Source organism: Pseudophryne corroboree, chromosome 5 (assembly GCF_028390025.1).
Source record: "Pseudophryne corroboree isolate aPseCor3 chromosome 5, aPseCor3.hap2, whole genome shotgun sequence".
In the NCBI taxonomy this organism is placed as follows: Eukaryota; Metazoa; Chordata; class Amphibia; order Anura; family Myobatrachidae; genus Pseudophryne; species Pseudophryne corroboree.
In genome coordinates, this window is record NC_086448.1 from 245435139 (window position 1) to 245452578 (window position 17440).

Consider the following 17440-nt stretch of genomic DNA (forward strand, 5'->3'; position numbering starts at 1 on the left):
CACAATAAAGTGTATAAGTACGAGTACATACCCTGAATACACAATGTATTGTACATTTCAGCAGAAAGTAAGTATACAATAGGTAATATAATAAACAGCAGTAGTAACATGCACAGAAATATGCCCAGCTGTAGTTATATAGTACATCCAGTATGTTCAGCAGTAGTAATGATCCTCTGTACTATAAAAAATTTTTTTAATGCTATAATAATAATAATACTAAAAGCTTCAATATTTGCTCAAAATAATTCAGGCTATTCTTTGTATTTAAAACAGGGAAAGTTAGTTCCATATATTACAATAGATGACAAGTTGATCAACTCAGCTTCAGTTGTCTCTTTCTGGGGCACACTTAGGGGAGTCTTCAGTTTCCTGTAAACTCCAATTCTCCCTCCCGTATTGAAATCAATAAATCCTGATGCCAGTTGATGTGCACAGGATCAGTGGTGTCACAAGCTGGGCGCGGGGGGGGGGGGGGGGGGGGTGACTCCCTGAAGAGTGTAACAATCTCCCTGATTGCACCTTACCCCCATTACATAATTGTTATATACTTGTAAAAATAAATAACAAAGGTATAGGCATTCAAATGAGATCATTTCCCTGCATTGGTTATGATCCCTAAGGCTACATGCACTTTCAAATAATGTTTCTCATGGCCACTTGACAATAAATAAATAAATAAATAAATAATATATATATATATATATATATATATATAAAGAATGTGGTGTAACGGACGGCACTCCAGCATGTAAATGAATCCAACAAAAGCCAGAAATGATAGCCAATGTTTCGGAGCAGTGGTCCTTTATCAAGACTTAAAAGATACTGACAAAACATACATTTAAATACCTTACTGTCAGTATCTTTTAAGTCTTGATAAAGGAGCACTGCTCCGAAACGTTGGCTATCATCTCTGGCTTTTGTTGGATTCATTTACATGCTGGAGTGCCGTCCGTTACACCACATTCTACATCATCTTCTGGAAGGGCACCCAGATTGGTCGTTTGCAGTGTATTGGAGTTCCGGACATTCCTTGGCTTCTATATAGAGATATATATATATAGATATATAATCAATACAAAAATATCCGTATCTTGCGCTCGTAGAACCAGCAGCACTACAGGCGAGACCTCCGTTGCCGGATCTCAAACAAACATAAGATAGAAAACACAAATCCTGAGCGCGCTCTATTGGATGTACAGATATAGCGGAAGTCCTTCCAAGTAGGTGTATCTTGTACTATGGATAATTGGATTTCTTGGGTTCCTGCAGTGGATAACCCCTCACCAGAAAATCACCCAAACAAATGGCCCAAGGTCAATTAGAATTAAAATATTTAATGCAAAAAAGAATTCATAAAAGTCTTTGGCGTGAAAATTTTACAACAGGTTATACATGGATTTTGACAACTCTGACAACAGAAGCATCCAGTAGGTAGATGTAAAAACTCCCTCACCTTAGCAAGGTGTGCGCTTGGCGAAGGGAGTAATTTTCCTAACTGGAATACTGACTAATGACTGATAAACCCAACGCGTTTCGTCAGTTTGACTTCATCAGGGGTAACAGAAATATATATTTTTTTGTGTTGGAGCACCTATACACTGTGTAATTCTGCATACAGAGTATTATGATCAACCTTTAGATAATTAAACTCATTGCATAAAAAAGGGGTAATGTTCCTTTAAAAATTGACTTCATGGTCAGACTTTACTATGTCCGCCTGAACATATAGATTAGTTCGGTACACTCGGTTAAAATACCTATTTTTTTAAAAGTGCAATAGTGTATCAATTGGTATATCCAGAAACAGAGTCAGTAATTGCTATAAGCACTGGAACTCCCACATAGGGCCCACAATTGTATCCAGAGGGTTTCTCAAGCTGCAACCATGTGTGTAGGAGTTTTCAGAACTATATATATATATATATATATATATATATATATATATGTCCCAAACTATAACTGCTTAGGAGTTCATTTACATTAGATTTAAGTCAGTTTTATGACACGCCAGGCAGTGTATGCCCACTTTAACGCCATGCTCACAGATGGTTCTTTTCACAATGTAGCTGAAATGCTTTTTTCAAAAGTATGCAAGTATGTATAGCACTAGCCTGTATACCTATAGCTATATACCTGTAGCAGATCTACTAGTAATATACCAGCAACAGTTCTGCACAATGGGGGTAATTCGGAGTTGATTGCAGCAGGAATTTTGTTAGCAATTGGGCTAAACCATGTGCACTGCAGGGGAGGCAGATATAACATGTGCAGAGAGAGTTAGATTTGGGTGGGGTGTGTTCAATCTGCAATCTAAATTGCAGTGTAAAAATAAAGCAGCCAGTATTTACCCTGCACAGAAACAAAATGACCCACCCAAATCTAACTCTATCTGCACATGTTATATCTGCCTCCCCTGCAGTGCACATGGTTTAGCCCAATTGCTAACAAAATTCCTGCTGCGATCAACTCAGAATTACCCCCAATGTTAGCACTGCTGCAGATATTCCCAGTAATGTACCAGCAACAGTTATGTCCACAGTATGCCAGCAATAACATTTTTCCATTATACACCAGAAACAAAGCCCAAATGCCAGCTATAGTTATTCTTAGAGATATATCAGCATCAGATGGTCAGTTATGAGTCAGTTCTGCACAGTGTATCATTAGAGGCAGCACAGGTAGAAAGTGTCTCAGACTTGTGTAGATAGGTGACAGACACAGTGACCCTTATAGGCCCTACACACATGCCGATTTTTTGAAAGATATGAACGATCTCGTTCATAAATGAACGATAAACCGTTCATATCTTTCAGTGTGGAGGCTCCAGCGATGAACGATGCGCGGCCCCGCGCTCGTTCATCGCTGGTCCCCAGTCGGCTGTGCATGCAGGCCAATATGGACGATCTCGTCCATATTTGCCTGCACGTCTATGGAGCCGGGTGACGGGGGGAGTGAAGAAACTTCACTCCCCCCGTCACTGCCCCCCCGCCGCTGGGTCGCCCGTCGGCCGTATCGGCCGTCGGGCACCTCGGCGGCACATCGCCATATGTGTAGGGCCCATTAGGGTGTGTACACACGGTGAGATCTTTGCTATGCCCGATTTTTACTTGCGATTTCCCTTGAACTCCCTGGAGCCCAGATAGCACAGATTTCGACTAACTTTTCTTGAGATATGGACTATGTGTGCTTACGATTTTGGCTTATGTGAGATTTTGGCTTATGTGAGATGTCATTGACATGTGAGATGAACTAGATAGTACACCGATCTAGCAAGGATTGACTTGCCTGCACAGTCTATCTTTTCTTTCGATGCCGACCTGCCGGGACCGCGCATCGGGATCGCAAGGTGACTTTCCCCTTGCGATCTGCACTAAATTTTCTTGAGATTTTGACTATATAGTCAAAATCTCAAGAAAATATCTCACCGTGTTTACACACCCTTATACACCATACTTGCCTACCGGACCCTCTCCATGAGGGAGAAAATGCTCTGTTCCTGGACTTTCCTGGTAATGTATGATTGCCATCACCTGTGGTGAAACACCTTTCTTATCAATTAACTAGCTCACCACAGGTGATGGCAATCATACATTACCAGGAAAGTCCAGGAACAGAGCATTTTCTCCCTCATGGAGAGGGTCAGGTAGGCAAGTATGTTATACACTGAGGGAGAAATCAAATGGACTGCAAAGTGACAGGTGAGATAGCTGATATACTGTAAAAACATAAGAAGAAAACTAACAATAAATATGGAATAGTCAAATCCACCCCTTCAGTAGCAGGATCCTGCAATTCAACTTGAGGGTCGGTTCAGTGGAGGAGGATGAAGCAAACAAAAGTATGGTCCTCGCTAGACAGAGGTGAGCAGCTGAAAAGCATTGGGCCCTTCTTCATAAAATACAATTGATAAGGTGATCCACCCCCCATAGACAGCCGAATTATTGAAGAGGGAGAGCCTATTAGTTTATTTAATCTTACTTTTATCCATGACAAAATAGCACAATTGCCGTTGATGTGTGGCAATTTGGATTTTCACTCTCCAAACTGCAGGTTAATACATCTGGCAGTTTGAAGGTTAAAAACACTGTAAGTTTCAGGCAAGTTAGAAGTCACTGACAAAATTGTGCATAATTATATTTCCCCCTGAGTCTCACTGTCTTGAAGCTTTCTAGGAAATGTGAGAGCCTGAACCTGTGTTACGTTCATTTCCCCTCATATTGCCACCTGAGGGGCTCACCTCACCTCATTACTGCTGCTCTCCATGCCTGAAAGCTGATGTAGCTAAAAGTCATTGATTGGTAGACATAGGAATTTATATGACAATTGATTTCAAGTTACACTTTCCCATTAGAGTCATTGGATAATTCAGTAGTTAATTTACCTTTACCAGGAAAGTAAGATACAGTACTGTAGCAGCATCTACTAATGTTAGCAATTGAAATGGGGTTCTGTGTGTGTGTGTGTGTGTGTGTGTGTGTGTGTGTGTGTGTGTGTGTGTGTGTGTGTGTGTATATGTTTCATGTATTGCCCTGTATGTATGTATACTCTGTAAACCCAGTTTAATAATATAGCATATTTTTTATTATTTAATACTTAGGGGGCTATTATTTTTAAAGATGAAAATGTTATTTCTTATCCAATGAAGCACTGCACGTGAGCTGCCTATTTAGAATTGCAGCATATTTTCCAATAACCAACCATGAAATGTTGCCCCTTAGGATAGGAATTGTCCATTATGTTGTATGGGGATCCTGTATAACATGATTGGGGAAAGAGATGGTAGTATGTAGAATTTAAAGTGCTCGTTATTGATATTTTTTAATGTTATTTTTGTATCTTTTTATTGTCATTTTTTTCTTTTCCTTTGATATTTTATTTATGGGTTTATTTTGTGTACCTTCTCATTGTCACTATTCCCTAAGTTTATACTGCATTGTCTGCATTTGCATGTTTCAGCTAACGGTATACATCTATCTACTGAATATTAATCGGGCAGATCAACTAATGATTTAATTGCAAATATTTTAATAGACTACACAATGTATTTGCACAAGTGAGTCATTACATTTCCCTCTATAATACTACAAGTACAGCTACAAGAGGGAAGGTTGAAATGGGACACCTGTTCTCTTGTGTTTTAATGAGTTGCTATAGAGTCTTCATTAAATCTAAATCAATGCTGATCAATACAAATAAGCATGTCCTCTGAACAACCTTCTGTCCTCACCACTGGATTAATTGCTTCTTGGTGGAAAGTCAATAGTGTTTATTCCACACTAAATATATATTTAGCCTGAGAAAACATTGCAGGTTGAAAGTATGACAATATTGGAAAAATAAATAGCTAGAATATTATTTGATTTTGTCTGGTTTCATTTTGCATCCTATGTGATAATACCTAATAATAAATAATGAATGATTACCACCACTGAAAAACAAGACTTTGGGGATAAATGTCCTGGGTGGGCTGTGACTTGGTGGTATCTGAACAATAAAATCTTTACTGTCTGTACTAATGAATTCTGATTTCTTTTTACAATCTAAGACACCTGATTTCCCTATATCACAATGTTTATGAAGTAACTGTGACACCTGTTCTAGATCATTTTGGATATATAACTTAAGAATTATTTCCCACACATACTAAAAGCAATAAAAAAATACAATAATAATAATAATAATAATAATATAATACTAATAATAACTTAAGCAGACAAGTATACTGACTGGGATAGAAAAATACTCCATTCATGTTAGGTGGTATTCCTTACTGAATACAGCATGTTTCTACAAAAACATAAAAGTACTGTATTGTAAATGTTCTAAACAAATTTGTCATGTCAATAGGAACAATAGACAACATACTATTGAGCTGTGAGTCAGTGCACGCAATGTACCCAAGTGATTTGGTCAAAAGTGAGTGAAGACTTTTTTTTTTTTACTAACATTATAATGATGTTTATGATGTATTTCTAGTGAAAGCTACTGTAAGTACATGTAAATGGATTTGAAACAAAAAATCATTGTACTAAATTATACAGTTCATATTTGCGGTTTTACGCGAGTAAAATTTATGCGGCGCTGCCTTATGTTCTTTTGAACAATTCCAACCTTTCATCCACACATCATATCCATGGATTTTATTGATACTTATGTTTGAGTAAATATAAAATATATATCAAGAAATGAGGGGGTATTTAATTAGTGGTGATGGGCGTAAGGTGACTGCGATCTGACTGTTTCTCTGGCACCTCACCACCAACAACGCTGGCGATTTTTCATTGCACCCCACATGCTCCACTAACAGAGTGTCCGCCATTGACCAGATACTCTAGACAGGCTATACATATTATCACTTGCTCTTTAATGTGCATTAAAAAATGCATTTCAAATGTCAGTGTACTTAACATTAAATATACAGAAGATGCATTACTGTATAGTATAGTATAGTATAGTATAGTATAGTATAGTATAGTATAGTATAGTATAGTATAGTATATTTATGTCTATCCATAGCTGCAATATATTCTAACCCTCCAGTTCTGGACTGGTAAAAGCTGACATACAGTACTAGATACATCAGTAAAATGTAAATATATAAAAGCAAAAAATATATATGACTGGAAAAAGACAATGAATGCATTATTACTGAAAGATGGGAATTAGACACAGCCATGCATTCAAAGTTTAAACACAAGGATGAGTAACTGTAATAGATGGTTTACACATCAGAAATTAGTAGCTATACAATAGAAAAGTACAATCGTAGCAGGGACAGAATTACTAGATAATTACATGAAATTAAAACAGAGCAGCTACTCACTATTTTCTCTGTAATTCTATTTAATATCTGCATGTGTTCTGGATGCTGTCAACAGTTAATCACTCACAAAAATGCCCATACCAGTCAATCCTAAATGATTCTGTACGGTAAAATGTAGATATCTGACTGTGGTAGTGAACAGATGAGCAGATAAACATACACACACACATGCAGCAGTAATACACAACAAAGAAGGGACTCGAAGATACATAAATATGTTTTGAGGAACAAATGCAGGATATGCAAAACATGTAACAGTAATATAAAATTGCGTTAAAATAAAGCCTTTATCGTCTAGAGAAATAAAACCATTTACATCTCCTAGCAACCTAGAATACGGCTTTCGGCTGAATACAGACAGACTCTCAAATGACAAATGTGTTAAAAAATCTGCAACTTTAAAATTAATATAGCACTGACGCTCTATGTAAGTATACAGAGACACTGATACAATATAGTATGCGTAAACATACATCACAGATATTAAGACCACGTTAGAAATAAACAAGAAGACAAAACCGTCCCTACCTTTTTTCTGTGAAACCATTGGAGACTGCCCTTGTGAAAAAGTTGCTTTTTCCTCAGAGAAATACTCAGTTTGGTTGTATGAATTCAGGGCCATGTCCATTTCCGAGTACTCGCTTTTAAACATGTTTCCAGGGTAACTAGAGTTATAAGCCTGATTCACCGCCCAGGCCTGATCCATATATATATTATTGTTGTGTAGGACATAAGCCTCACAGGAACTGTAGTTTTGACTATCTTCGATATAATTGCAAAAATCAGTGGGCTGCATGCAGTAGGTGTTTGCTGAAGACTGGGGCATTTCGTACACTTCTTGAATGCAGTAATTCATTGTGATCTCTGGTGTGAGCTTCTACTACACTATACACCACACACACATGCATGCATAGACATGGAATGAGGGGATAAAATTATGAATATACAGTAGCAACAGAAGACTGTCTCAAGGCTAAGTACCCTGGTACTATTTGGAGCAGCACTTTGTGTACGAAGATCCTATTTATATCTGGGATGCTACTGAGCAGCCAAACATGTTGGTAAAGAGATTTGTGACAGTTTAAGGCCCTAATCTTTGAGCCAGGGCTAAGTACTAGGAAGGATGGCTACACAGACAGGTAGCAGAGGGTATGAGAGACACAACACAAGGCGGGCAGACAACAATCCTGGCTTGAATTAAGTTTGGGCAACAACTTTGTGCAGTCATATTTAAAACCTGTCTGTGTGACATATGAGTGACTGCACTTTACTTGACAACTTGAAGAGAAAAGCCTAAGTGAGACGGGCCTATTTGAAATCCTAAAATCAATAATCTGGAGTTTTTAACTACATCCCTTAAGAAATTCAATAAGAGAACCTAGATGACCCATACCAGAATTTAAAAGGTAAACCTTGTAGCCACCTAATCCACAATCAGTTCTATTGATTTGGTGTTACAGAATTAACCGCATGGTATAGAAAAACCTCCCGGGCATTGGCTAATATTGATTGGCATTCATGTGCTGTCTAAGCTATTTTTAACCCATCTTGCATGTTTTAGTGTTTCACAACAAAAAGTGTAGAGGAAATATACCAACAAGGTTACTTAGAGCTAACAAGGAAAAACATCAGTTGCCTTTACAGTGTTGTTTTCTACACTTTTATTACTTATTAGGAATGTTATATTCTGCATCTGTCATTGTGACATCATCAAATATTTGCAACACATTTTACATTGTCTGCTCTTTACAGCTTTCAGGCTTTCCCCGAGACACTATGAGACTGGAGGGGGGGGGGAGGTTCAGGGGAAATTTATGGAAAAATTACTTCACGGAAAGGGTAGTGGATAAGTGGAATAGTCTTCCATCAGAGGTGGTAGAAGCTAAGACTGTAGAGCAATTTAAACATGCTTGGGATAGGCATATGAATATCCTTACAAAGAATTAAGGTTCAAAAAGGGTTGAGATTACCTAAAGGATATAAAAAGGGGCAGTCTAGATGGGCCAAGTGGTTCTTATCTGCCGTCAAATTCTATGTTTCTATGTTTCTATGAGCTTGTGACAGATCTGTCAGCTTGCAAATATTCTTACATATATGATCTTTTTTCTCCACTGTGGTATACAAGGGTCACATTAAAGTCACATTAGTAAAATCCTTAAGGCACCCAGAAGGTTTAAATTAGTGTATAGCATAGTGTCCTACAGGATACACAGAGTGCACTGTATAGTTGAAAATGTATACTTAACATGCAATAAAGCAAATGGCTTTTGTGCCATAAAACAGTTGTTCTCAAACTGTGGGGCAGATGTATTAACCTGGAGAAGGCATAAGGAAGTGATAAACCAGTGATATGTGCAAGGTGATAAAGGCACCAGCCAATCAGATCCTAACTGTTAATTTACATATTGGAGCTGATTGGCTGGTGCCTTTATCACCTTGCACATATCACTGGTTTATCACTTCCTTATGCTTTCTCCAGGTTAAAACATCTGCCCCAGTGTGCCGTGGCACCCTGGAGTGCCTCAGGGCACTTGCTGGGGTGCCTTGTATTGGTGGTCCAGGACCAATTCAAACTATTTATGGTCAATGTAATAGGCAAAACTAGTGCTGGTGGCTGCCAGTCATAAATATGTGGACAAACAGAAGCAAATCCTGTCCCTCACCACACAATTGCACCTAAGGATGACGTAAACACAATTTACTTAATTTAATATTTCTTTCTTAATTTAACAATAAGAAACTCTGAGGCTAGTGGTGCCATGAATAAAATTCTGATACTCTAGGGCGCCATGGTTTCAAAAAGTTTGGGAACCACTGCAATAAAACAAATACTTAGCATATGTGCTGTGGTAAGAAAGGATAAATTAGTGTCCCGTTAGCAACACAGTACAGTGATAAAATAAACATTGGCCGGTATTCAATTCTTTCCACCCCCTTCCACACCCGTTCTGCTTCTGCTGACAGGTGTAGTATCATCATTTCAGCTCGTTACCTCAGGGATAGCGAGGCGCCCAGCCTTTTACGAAGCTAAACATGATAACTATGGGCACGCTATGCGCGATAACAGCAATCACTTTAGAAAGGAGATTGAGCGTGATATTTCATTTGAATACTGTTCAGTATGTAAAATTTTAGAAAAAAATAAATATAGTCCACACAAGACCCACGTTCAGCATATACAGTATGTTCCACTTACAGTTCCAATGCCTACCATATATAAACCAGTATAACGGCTTATGCCACCATACACAGCAGCAACATGACACTATATAAACCCCCATAATGACCCATACTACCTTTCCTCATTATACTATCCTGTGTTAGTTTTAATTTCCCTCTGTCACTACACACAGCAGTGCTGTCATTGGTTACGCTGCTACTCATCCTAGTGAGCTAAGATGTTTTGCATTCACCAGGAAACCTTATGCTGCCCATCACTTAAGTAGTATATGTATATACCGGTAAATCCTTTTCTCGTAGTCCGTAGAGGATACTGGGGTCCACATAAGTACCATGGGGTATGGACGGGTCCACTAGGAGCCTTGGGCCCTTTAAGAAATCAATAGTGTGCACTGGCTCCTCCCTCTATGCCCCTCCTACCAGACTCAGTCTAGAAACTGTGCCCAAGGAGACGGACATACCGTTAGAGAAGGATAGGTAAGGATAGTGGTGAGATTCCGAACCAGCACACACAACAAAAGGAAAGCCATGCTAACCAAACATGAAACAGGAACAGCAACAGCTGAACCAAGATTACTTAACCAAGTAACAGTGCAGAAATGAAGCACCGGGCGGGCGCCCAGTATCCTCTATGGACTACGAGAAAAGGATTTACCGGTAGGTAATTAAAATCCTATTTTCTCTTACGTCCTAGAGGATACTGGGGTTCACATTAGTACCATGGGGATGTACCAAAGCTCCCCTAACAAGGTGGGAGAGTGCTGAGTGTCCTGCAGAACTGATTGACCAAACTGAAGGTCCTCAGATGCCAGAGTATCGAACTTGTAGAACTTAACAAACGTGTTCGAACCAGACCAAGTAGCTGCTCGGCAGAGCTGTAAGGCCGAGACACCCCGGGCAGCCGCTGAGGAAGAACCCACCGACCCAGTAGAGTGGGCATGTACAGATCTAGGAACCGGCAAACCTGCCATAGAGTAAGCATGCTGGATGGTAAGTTTGATCCAGCGAGCAATAGACTGCTTGGAAGCAGGACACCCAATTTTATTGAGATCATAGAGTACAAACAGCGAGTCTGATTTTCTGTGATGAGCTGTACGTTTGACATAGATTTTCAAAGCCCGCACAATATCCAGGGACTTTGAAGTGGAAGAGGTGTCAGTAAGCACCGGAACCACAATAGGCTAGTTGATATGAAACGCAGACACCACCTTTGGAAGAAATTGCTGACGAGTTCTGAGTTCAGCTCTATCTTCATGAAAAATCAAATAGGGGCTCTTGTGAGACAATGCCCCCAATTCCGACACGTTTTGTTGAAGCCAAGGCCAGCAATGTAACAGTCTTCCACGTAAGAAACTTTACATCAACCTCCTGTAAAGGCTCAAACCATTCAGATTGTAGAAACTGCAAGACCACGTTGAGATCCCAAGGTGCCGTGGGAGGCACAAAGGGCGGCTGGATGTGCAGAACCCCTTTCAAGAACGTCTGAACCTCAGGGAGGGATGCCAACTCTCTTTGGAAGAAAATGGACAAGGCCAAGATCTGGACCTTTAAGGAACCCAGGCGTAGGCCAGCATCCACTCCTGACTGCAGAAAAAGCAGAAAACGACCCAGCTGAAATGCCACCGTAGGGAATTTCATGTTTTCACACCAAGACACATACGTCCTCCAAATCCGGTGGTAATCTTTAGACATTACCCCTTTTCTGGCTTGGATCAGGGTAGGAATTACCCTGTCCGGAATGCCTTTCCGGGCTAAAACCACTATGCTGTCAAACGTAGCCGTGGTAAGTCTTGATAGACGAACAGCCCCTGTTGCATAAGATCCTCTCGAAGAGGTAGAGGCCATGGATCCTCCAGCAGCATGTCCAGGAGATCTGCGTACCAAGCCCTTCTTGGCCAATACGGAGCAATGAGAATTGCTTGAACCTTTTCTTTTTTTATTCTTTTGAGAATTCTTGGGATCAGTGTAAGTGGTGGAAATACATACCAAACCATGGAGTCACCAGAGCATCCAGCGCCACTGCCTATGGGTCTCTCGACCTGGAACAATGCCGCCTGAGTTTCTTGTTGAGATGTTAGGCCATCATGTTGATTTGTGGAATTCCCCGCCAACGTGTCACACATTCGAACACCTCCGGGTGAAGGCCCCACTCTCCTGGGTGGAGGTCGTGTCTGCTGAGGAAGTCTGCTTCCCAGTTGTCTACTTCCAGAATGATGACCGCCGACAATGCCACAGCATGTCTTTCTGCCCAGAAGAGAATCCGTGTTACCTCTGACATTGCTGCTGTGCTCTTCGTTCCACCCTGTTGGTTTATGTACGTTACTGCCATCACATTGTCCGACTGAACCTGGATTGTCTGATCTTGAAGAAGATGGGCCGCCTGCAGAAGGGTGTTGTATATGGCCCTTAGTTCCAGAATGTTGATTGGAAGAATGGTTTCCTGATTTGACCATTTTTCTTGGAAGAGTGTCCCCTGGGTGACTGCTCCCCAACCTCTGAGGCTTGCGTCTGTGGTTAGAAGAATCCAATTTTGAATCCTGAACCTTCGGCCCTCGGTCAGGTGAGAAGTCTGGAGCCACCACAGAAGAGAAATCCTGGCTTTTGGCGACAGACGAATCCACTGGTGCATGTTTAAATGCGATCCGGAACATTTGTCCAACAGGTCCAGCTGGAAGGGTCTTGCGTGAAACCTTCTGTACTGCAGTGCCTCGTAAGCGGCTACCATCTTTCCCAGAAGGCTAATTCAGAGATGCACCGATATCTGGGTTTGTTTTAGAACATCCCGCACCATTGACTGGATCACCACTGCCTTTTCCAATGGAAGGAATACCTTCTGTACCTCCGTATCCAGTATCATCCCCAGGAACGGAAGCCTCAGAGTTGGTTCCAGGTGAGATTTTGGTAGGTTCAGAATCCACCCGTGATCCCGGAGTAGTCGAGTTGAGAGGGCAATGTTGTCCAATAACCACTCCCTGGATGGTGCTTTTATCAGCAGATCATCCAGGTTAATAATGTTCACTCCCCGTTTACGGAGGAGAACCATCATCTCTGCTATTATCTTGGTGAACACCCTCGGAGCCGTGGAGTGGCCAAAGGGCAGAGCCTGGAACTGGTAGTGACAGTCCTGTAAGGCAAACCTGAGGTAAGCCTGATGAGGTGGCCAGATCGGGATATGAAGGTATGCATCCTTGATATCTATAGACACCAAGAATTTCCCTTCCTCCAGACTCGAGATCACTGCTCTCAGAGACTCCATCTTGAATTTGAACACCCGTAAGTACGGGTTCGACGACTTGAGGTTTAAAATGTGTCTCACCGAACCGTCCGGTTTCGGTACCACAAACAGGTTGGAATAATAACTCCTGGTCTGTAGCTGAGGTGGAACAGGAACAATGACCTGAGTCTGTACCAGTTTTTGAATTGCATCCTGTAAATTTATACTTGCCTCCTGAGAAACTGGTAAGCCTGACTTGAAGAATCTGTGAGGTGGGAGTTCCTGAAACTCCAGTCTGTACCCCTGAGCGATTACCTCTTTGACCCAGGAATCCTGGCATGATGTCGCCCATATGTGACTGAAATCTCTTAAACGGGCTCCCACCTCCCTGTCTCCCAGGCAGAGAGGTCCACCGTTATGCTGAAGGCTTTGAGGAAGCAGAACCGCAGTTCTGTTCCTGTGAACTTGCAGTTGTTTGTTTTCTGGGTTTACCTCTATTGCCTTTGAAGGCTGTAGAAGAACCCTTGGCTTTATGTTTGAATTTTGCTGTCCGAAAGGACTGCAGAGTCAGAGCAGAGTAGGTCTTCCTAGCTGGTGGGGTTGCGGAAGGAAGATATGTAGACTTACCCGCCGTAGCCTTGGCTATCCACGTATCCAGTTCGTCACCTGGAAGCAGAACCGCAGTTCTGTTCCTGTGAACTTGCAGTTGTTTGTTTTCTGGGTTTACCTCTATTGCCTTTGAAGGCTGTAGAAGAACCCTTGGCTTTATGTTTGAATTTTGCTGTCCGAAAGGACTGCAGAGTCAGAGCAGAGTAGGTCTTCCTAGCTGGTGGGGTTGCGGAAGGAAGATATGTAGACTTACCCGCCGTAGCCTTGGCTATCCACGTATCCAGTTCGTCACCAAACAGGGCCTCGCCTGTGAAAGGTAGGCTTTCCACACCCTCTCTGGAATCCGCATCCGCTGTCCACTGATGTAGCCATAGGCCCCTGCGTGCTGACACTGTCATGGCCGTGGAGCGTGCATTGAGCAATCCAATTTCTTTTATGGCTTCCACCATAAAATTTGCATAGTCCTGTATATATTGCAGGAGTAAAATCATCTCACCTCTTGGTAAGGAATCTAACCCTTCAATTAGGTTACCTGACCATTTTGCAATGGCCCTAGTGATCCAAGCACGAGCAATAGTGAGTCCCCCCAGCTGTGTACAGAGATTTGAGAGTGGTCTCAATCTTGCAGTCTGCTGCATCTTTTAAGGAGGCTGCCCCCGGGACCGGCAAAACTGTTTTACGTGATAATCTAGATAACGATGCGTCAACAATTGGTGGGTTTTCCCATTTTTTTCTATCATCCTGAGGAAAAGGGAAAGATGTTAGTAACCTTTTAGGGATCTGAAACTTCTTGTCAGGATTTGACCAAGTTTCTTCAAATAAGGAATTTAATTCCTTAGATACATTGAAAGTAGCAGAGGATTTCTATTTTACATTAAAATAAGATTCCTCATCGTCCTCTGTCACTTTGTCAGGAATGTGCAGGACTTCTCTAATAGCCTCTATCAGGGCCTGTATTCCCTGTGACAAAGCAGCATCCCCCCCTCCCGAGTCCACCTCACCCTCCTCAACGTCTGATACATCATCATCAGTCTGCATGATTTGGGCCAGTGTACGCTTTTGTGGACAAATGGCAGGGGTCTGAGATGCTGGAATGGCCACTGAATCTCTATTCATCAGGTCATCTACAGATTGTCTTAAGTATTGCGTCTCCTTCTCATTTTGGGACAATTTATGTGAAATATTTGAGATCATCCCTTTTAATGAATCCAACCATACTGGTTCGGACTCACTGCCCTGGGAATGTGTACAATCCTGAGTACACTGTAGGGATCCCCCTGAGTGAGAAAAACACTCTGCTATGCATGAAACATACTCCTTTGACATAGTAAAATGTAAAAGAACACACACACAATACAGGATGAATAGGTTAAAAGCACAGTTAACCCACACAGAGCCCCCTAGGGAGACACAGAGTATGATGGAGCCAGCCACACAGCACCCCTATAGGTAATTATAAGGTTAGCTGGGTCACAAACTAAGCCCTCTTAATAAAGGCTCAGTATTCTAATACTGCTTCCCCCCCTTTGCTATGACCCTCTGGTACTGCTGAGGCAAGCTGGAGTCCTTGTGGAGGGGCTGCGCTTTCCTGCCAGTCTGTCTGTGTAGAGCTGCAGAGGGAAAATGGCACTGGTGAGCTGCTGGGTCAGCTCATAGTGAAGCCACGCCGCCATAATGGCACGCGTCTTCCCGTTTTTTTTATACTGGTTGAGGTATGCATGGTGCTTAACAGTGGGTTATAACCCCTGTAAGCTAGTTTGCAAGTGTGGATAATGTAAGTAGTGGCTCAGCAGAACACTCGCACGCAGCATGTCATCCTGAGCCCTGGAGCGCAGCCTGCCTGTCAGCGCTGCGCTCCACACCCTTATGCCGCCATTTCAGCTGGTGACCCGCTAACTGGGACACCGGCCACCTACTCACCACTCTTCTTACTTCTGGCTCTGTTAGGGGTGGCGGCGTGCTGCGGGCCCGTACGCTTGCCATGGTGGGGCTTGCGAATAGCACCTTCAGGAGCTCAGTGTCCTGTAAGCGGGGAACGGGACCATTAACCCTGGAGGAGGTTGGGCCGTTCCCTCCCCTAAGTCCCACGAAGCAGACAGGCTGTTGCCAAATAGCTCTGTCTGAAAATAACATACAGAATAAATAATTGTAGAAAACTCTTCAGGAACTTCCCTAAGCGTGACCGGCTCCTCCGGGCACATTTTCTAAACTGGGTCTGGTAGGAGGGGCATAGAGGGAGGAGCCAGTGCACACTATTGATTTCTTAAAGTGCCCAAGGCTCCGAGTGGACCCGTCTCTAATGTGGACCCCAGTATCCTCTAGGACGTAAGAGAAATATATATATATATATATATATATATATATATATATATAAAAAGACATGAGCATGGGCCTGATTCAGATTTATAAGTAAAACAGAGAAAGCAGGTAACTTTGGGGGTCATTTCGAGTTGATCGCTCGCTAGCAACTTTTTGCGGCGCAGCGATCATCTCAACCGCGGCTAAACTGCGCATGCGTATGCACCGCAATGCACAGACACATCGTATGAGTACAAAGCGGTTTGTTGCTGAGCGATGGATTTAACGAAGAATCCATTCGCACAGCCAAACGCACGGTGATGGACAGGAAGAGGGCGTTTATGGGTGTCAACTGACCGTTTTCAGGGAGTGGTTGGAAAAACGCAGGCGTGTCCAGGCATTTGTAGGGCGGGTGTCTGGCGTCAAATCCGGACCAGACACGCTGAAATGATCGCAAGGGCTGAGTAAGTGTAGAGCTATTTAGAAACTGCACAAAATGTTTTCGAGCACACGCGTTCGCACACTTGCAAAGCGAAAATACACTCCCCCATAGGCGGCGACTATTTGATCGCAAGCCAACTAAAAGTTGCTAGCGAGCGATCAACACGGAATGACCCCCATTGTGTCTGGAACAAACCTTGCAAGGGGAGCAAATACATTTATATTTTTTCTGTGCAGGGTAAATACTGGCTGCTTTGCATGTATAGTAGCTCAGAAATATTAGACAGCTTTATTTTTACATGTCAATTTCATTTCAGTTTGAACACATGATACCACCCAAATCTAAATCTCTCTGCACATGTTACATCTGCCACACATGCAGTGCAACATGGGTTTGCCCAAATGCTTTCTTTTTTTGCTTTGCTTGCAAATCAGAATCAGGCCCTATTTTTGCTCACAATTGTATGCTGGCATAATATTAAAAACAAATCCTAATACAATAATTTTAAACAAACTGCACAGAAATATCATAACTTTTTCAATGCTGGACATACATGCTACAAGTATCTGGGCGATCCGCCAAATGTCAGCAGATCAGCCAGATAATTGCAGCGTGTATGTGGCCAACGAAAATATTGATCAGTCAGGCATGCCGGATAGTCCAGCATGTTCCTTCCATGCAAAAGTGTCTGGTCAGACGCATCGGCCAGTGTATGCCCTACCCACTGGCGTATCTATAATGGGTGCAAGGTGTGCAGTGCCCAACGCTGTACACCCTGCACCGATTTAGTTATACTTACCGCTCCGTTGCCCAGGCCTGGCTCCAAAGCTGCGGAAATCACTGGAAAAAAATAGTGATGAGCGGGTTC

At 42.2% G+C, this 17440-nt stretch overlaps 1 protein-coding gene across 7 annotated transcripts in view; it reads right to left on the reverse strand.

Annotated features, from left to right (window-relative positions):
• THRB (thyroid hormone receptor beta) overlaps positions 1-17440 on the reverse strand; it is a 589925-nt gene that overhangs the window by 19981 nt on the left and 552504 nt on the right. The window lies entirely within an intron of this gene.